Here is a 5,571-nt window from a genome sequence, read left to right on the forward strand (position 1 = left end):
GAGAGGGAAGAGAAAAGGAGGGGAAAAGGAAGAAAAGAAAGGGAAGAAAGCAAGAAAGGAAAGGAGGGAGAGAAAGAGGGGGAGGGAAAAAAGGAATGAAAAAATGAGTACACCCTAAAGGTCTACTAGCATTGGAATGGATAAAATGTGGCATATTTGTGCAATGGAATACTACAAAATTAGGCAGAAGGTATTTATAGTGATAGAGCTCAAAATACTCATGATATTTAGAGGAGATTATTAGCTGCTCCAGCTTGCTAGATGCTGAAAATGTTCAACATTTTGATTTGAGTAATGGTTACATTTAATATACAGATGTAACATGTATACTATGTATTATGTAAAACTCATCAAGATATATATATATATATACTAAAATGTGTACACTTTACTATCTGCATGTTATACTGTAACAAAAATCAACACATATATATATATAGGTACTTTCATTAAAAGGGAAATTAGCTCCTCCCCCTCCAAAATAAGCCTTAATATCATTAAATAAAAATTACAAGCAGACAATTCCTAAAACACATTAAAATATGGAACTCTAAAAATATCTAAATTACTTAAGAGGCTAAGGATTGCAGCTCAAAGCTAGCCTGGGCAGGAAAATCCATGCGACTCTCATTTCCAATTAGCCAGGAAAAAGCCAGAATGGAGCTGTATCTCAAGTAGTAGAAAACCAGTGTAAGTGATAGTGCCCAGGTCCTGAGTTCAAGCCCTAGTACTGGCATACAAAAATAATATCTATATGTAATCTAAAATACCCTGCGTACAAGAAATAAAAATAAGATGAACAGAATCCTCCTTGTACATCAGAAAGTCAAGAACTATTAGTTAGCACATTCTATTTTTTGGGGGGGAGGTCTGGTCGTGGGGCCTGAACTGTGGGCCTTGGCACTGTCCCTCAGCTCTTCAGCTCAAGACTAGGGCTCTACCACTTGCGCCACAGTGCCACTTCCGGCTTTTTTTTTTGGGCGGGGGGTCCAGTCCTGAGGCCTGAACTCTGGGCCTGGGCGCCATCCCTCATCTCTTCAGCTCAAGGCTAGTGCTCTACCACTTGAGCCACAGCACCACTTCCGTCTTTTTTCTTTTTGCTTATGTGGTGCTGAGGAATCGAACCCAGGGCCTCGAGCATGCAAGGCAAGCGCTCTACCACTGAGCCACCTTCCCAGCCCTAGTTAGCGCATTCTACTCTGGTGTTTGTTTTTCTTGTCATTGGGCTTGAACTCTGGGCCTGGATGCTGTCCCTCAGCTCTTCAGCTCAAGGCTAGTGCTCTACCATTGAGCCACAGTGCCACTTCCAGTTTTTTATTGGAGATCAGAGTCCCATGGACCTTCCTGCTGGGCTGGCTGTGAACCATGAGCCTCAGATCTCAGTCTCCTGAGTAGCTAGGATTACAAGTGAGCCACTGGCGCCTGGCCTTTTGTTGTTTCAAATATGGCTAGTGCTTGGAGCTGGCCACCCAGGGAAGAACTGCAAAGTGAAGATTGCATAGCTGAGATTATGCTCATGATAAGCCTAGGGTGGGGTTATGGAATGCTTCAAGACACATGCCATAAAGTTGAAGGGGGTGGGGGGAGAGAACTGCGGTAGGGGATAGAGGAAAAGGGCTAGACTAGATCCTCTCATAGTCTGGTCTATAGCTCAAGTAGTACTCTTGAACTCACCAGAATTACGATAGATGTAAAATGAGCCAAATGGTTTCCAAGTGGGAAAAGTGCCAGCCATGATTTTTTTTTGCTGCCCAAGGAATCAACAATAATAATAATTCTTATGATTTATTTTCATCCAGTTTTATTCCAAAGTACTTTACCAAAAAGCCCCTTGATCTAGCCAAGTTGTTTAGGGCCAGAAGCCAAAACACCTGAACTCTAGGATCTGTGGATGAAACATTTGGAATTTTCTTGGGGTCCAAGTTTCTCTAGCTGTAATTACGGCAAGTGACCTAGGTGGAGAATTTTAGTTCTACTCATATCTGCTCATTTGACCCTCCAATTTCTGGTGAGAAGTAAATAGACTATTCTAATTATACACATATGGACATGTATCAGAGAAGACTTGCCCAAGCTCACACATTAAGCTGAGGAAGTTGGAATTTTTTAAAATTACAAACCCCTAATTCCCCAGGCAAAAATAAAGTTGATCCCAGGCCTTGCATTCAGTGTACTATGACTAGATCCTACACAAAGCACTCAGGGTAGAGTCCAGAGCAGATATGGGTTTGTTGGGCCCAAAATATATACTATTTGGAAGAAGGAGATCTTTTAAACAAAAACAAAATATTAAGAGCCTTAGGTAGGGCTGGGAAGGTGGCTCAGTGGTAGAGTGCTTGCCTCACATGCATGAGGCCCTGGGTTCAATTCCTCAGCACCACATATACAGAAAAAGCAGGAAGTGGTGCTGTGGCTCAAGTGTTAGAGCACCAGCCTTGAGCTGAAGAGCTGAGGGGCAGTGCCCAGGCCTAGAATTTAACCTCCACGACCAACCAAAAAAGAAAAAAGAAAAAGAGCCTTAGGTAGGTCCTGCAAGTAAAGGGCCTCGAATCTTAAGCTTCATGAGCACAATGGTAAATCTGCTACAACCGGAAACAAAAACAAAAACCCAACAATTGGAAACACCAGCTCTTGACAGCTTTTCCCTCCAGTTTGTGCAAAGAGGCAGAATTGGGTTGAGATTCCTAGGAAAGGAATCTTATTTCTCCCAAGAGATAGGAGGAAATTGCACCAGCAGTGAAGTGGTGTTGAAGATGAAGAGGGCACTGTGCCAGGGGACAGTCCGAAGAGTCTGTGTGACCCAGCTGGCTAAGATGGTGACAGCATGGCTTGTTGGAAGCAAATGGCCTTCACATTGACTTCTGGCTCCCGGATCCTGTCCTGATAGCCTTCCTCTGAGAAGGGCAGGCAAAGCCAAGACAACCTACAGCTGATGACAGTGGGAAGCTGGAAGATGGTTCCTGTCTAGGCCTTTCCTTCTCTCGCCTGCACGGTGTTGGACTGCGGGAGACCCACACGGAGGCTGCCGGAACGCAGCTCCCGCGGTAAGGCCGGGATGCCAGGCTCCCCTCGAGAATCCCCGCCGCCGCCGGGGGGCAGAGCCGGCGGCCGGCTTTCTCTGGGCTGGCCGTGCCTTTTTGACAAGCTAATTGCGTGGCGGGGATTGGCTGATCCAGGCGTGACGCCGGTAACAACAAAGGTGGAGTTGGAAGAAATTAGATTAAAAGAGAGGGGGGTAAAAATAAAAGGGGGAGCTGGCAAGGCACTGGAGGCAGAGACCGAGGGGGAGATGCGCCAAGCTCCGTCTCCGGGTGGCCCTCCCCCCCGCCCCCCCTCCGTCCCCAAGCTTCTTTAGACAAACCCATCGGGATTTGGCTCTTTACTCCAACCCCGGCCCAGTTACGGTTACGGAAGCCGGTGTAGGATGGCTGCTGCTTCTTGGGGGGGGGGGGGAATCCCAACTTCCACACTGACACCTTTCGCTACGATGCTGGGGAGGAACTTTTTGCTCCGACTCCTCGGATCCTAAATTCAACGAAGGTGGGAGGGCAGAGAACAACGGCGGAAAGGCTCGCCTAAAACCCGGAAGGCCCTGGCGGGGCACAGAGATCGGACGAGGCGGGGTGTTCCCCCGTTCTTCCGATGTTGCAAATCCAGACGCTTTTTCTTGCCTTTTTTTTTTCTTTCCCTTTTTATAACACCCTCCCTTTGGTTCTCCCCTCCCCGCTCTGGCTTCAGGGTTGCAAAAGCAAAGAGCAATAAAAAAGAAAAAAAAAACCCGCGCGCACACACACACACTCAGACACACACCAGTGGCGACAGGGGAGAGTTGGAAAGCCGCAGGAGACAGGAGGCAGCGGGGATGGAGCAATGGGGACGGGGAGCGGGCAGGTTCCCTCGCAAATCCCCCTCCGGCTCAAGCCGCCTCGCCCGCACCGGCAGGGGAGCGAGGAGCCAGGCGAGCAGATGGAGGAGTGGAGCTCGCTCTAGGAAGCGGGCTTGGCCGGAGAATGGAGGAGCCGCCAAGCGACCGGCTGATTGGAAGAGAAACGCAGAGCGATGGAGGCGGGGGTAGGAGGACGATTTCTCTGCGGGGACTGGCGGCGGCGTACACGCCCGGGTCGGGCGCTGCAGAGCTTGGCTAGCTTTCAACCCGCGCTCGCCGGCTACAGCCCCGCGCGCCCCCACCCCCAGCCCTACCCGTGGCTCCGCAGGTGAGTTCGACCTGAGGGCAAAAAAAAAAAAAAATCAACATGTCCGTTCGGGAGGGAAAAAAAAAGGGAAAGCATTTCTCTTTTTAAATTTTTTTTCGTGCAGCCCCCAGAGCAGTGGGAGGGAAGGGGTGAGGCTGAGCCACCCCGAGGAGGCGGAGGGGCCAGGCGAGGCCCGGGTGGCCCGGGAGGCGGCGGCGCCGAGGCGGCTCTGACGGGCGAGCGCTCGGAGCGGCGCTGCGCAGCGCCGAGGCAGGCGGGCGGGCGGGCGGGCGGAGCGGGGGGGGCTCGCCATTAGCCGTCGCTCCGCTTCGCCATCTCGGGCTTTGTCTGGCGACTTGCTGCCCCGGCGTCAGCTGCGGCGGAGCTGCGGCTCGGCTCTTCGGCCCGCCGCACCCTTAGACACCCCTGACCCGCGCTCCTGTCCGTACGCTCGGTAAGAGAGTTTCAGTGCCGCGGATTTCGGGGGAGAGGGGTCGCTAGCGGCAGCGGCGGCGGCGGCGGCGCGATCTCCATGCGCCGGGGCAGGCCTGAGGAGCCATGCCGGGCTAGATTGAACCAGCTCCCTGAGCGCGGTGCGCCGTTTCCAGGATGGAGGGAGTAAAGGGGATTTTTGTTTTGGGGGCCTAGTTTTTTTTTTTTTTTAGTTTCTTGGGTGTCTTTTGGCAGCTAACGAACCGCGAGGTAGGCGCCTAAGTCTGGCGCCGCGATCGGCGTGCGTGCACCCCAGGCTGGTGGCCACGCTCCCGGGATAAGGGTGGACGCTGACCGGTCTGCCTCTCCAGGAGGCAGGAAGTGGGGAGTGGGTGAGAACTGGCCTGGAAGCCCCAACGTAAGCTTTGGGAAGGACTGGAAGGGCGCTCTGGAGCGGGGCTGCCGGCAGCCCCCGAGCCTCCCCGGCCGCCTGGGGGCCCTCCCTCCCGGGCGGGCCAAGCCTGCTAGTTCCCCCGCGGGTCTGGCGAGGTCGCTCTCGGCTCCCGCCCGCCTCGGCTCGGAGCCCCGCCGCCATCCGGGCGGCTGCGTGTCTCCCTGCCTCGGGCTCCCCCCTCCCTTCCCCGGCGGCGGCGGCAGAAGCAGCCGCCACCACCGCCACCACCACCGCTACCACCACCACAACCACCCCCCTCCCCTCCTTCCTTTCCTCCGCCTCGGCCGCCCGGGTCCCCCCAGCTCCCGCCCCTCCTCCCAGCTGCCCCCCGCGGAGCCCGCCCGGGCAGGCTGTGGGAGGGAGCGGAGCCGGCGAGGCGGGCGGGCTGGCGCTCGCTCCCCGGGGGTCGGTGTGCGCTCTACGGGGAAGGACGCGCTCGCTGCCCCGCTTCTCCCGCCCCCCCTCCCGCTCCTCCTCCTCCCTTTTCCCTCC

At 54.0% G+C, this 5,571-nt stretch overlaps 1 protein-coding gene across 3 annotated transcripts in view; it reads left to right on the forward strand.

The window, feature by feature from the left end:
- The first annotated feature begins 3,760 nt into the window (after window positions 1–3,760).
- Ubtf (upstream binding transcription factor, RNA polymerase I) overlaps window positions 3,761–5,571 on the forward strand; it is a 16,159-nt gene continuing 14,348 nt past the window's right edge. For 2 of the 3 annotated variants that reach the window (XM_013032003.1, XM_013032004.1), the window contains exon 1: window positions 4,495–4,647. The gene's annotated coding sequence lies outside the window, so the exon portion shown is untranslated. Of the gene's footprint in view, window positions 4,215–4,494; window positions 4,648–5,571 lie in introns of those variants that run through there. The other variant, XM_013032000.1, reaches the window with a different exon arrangement.

Source organism: Dipodomys ordii, unplaced genomic scaffold, assembly GCF_000151885.1.
Source record: "Dipodomys ordii isolate 6190 unplaced genomic scaffold, Dord_2.0 Scaffold147, whole genome shotgun sequence".
NCBI classification, from domain to species: Eukaryota; Metazoa; Chordata; class Mammalia; order Rodentia; family Heteromyidae; genus Dipodomys; species Dipodomys ordii.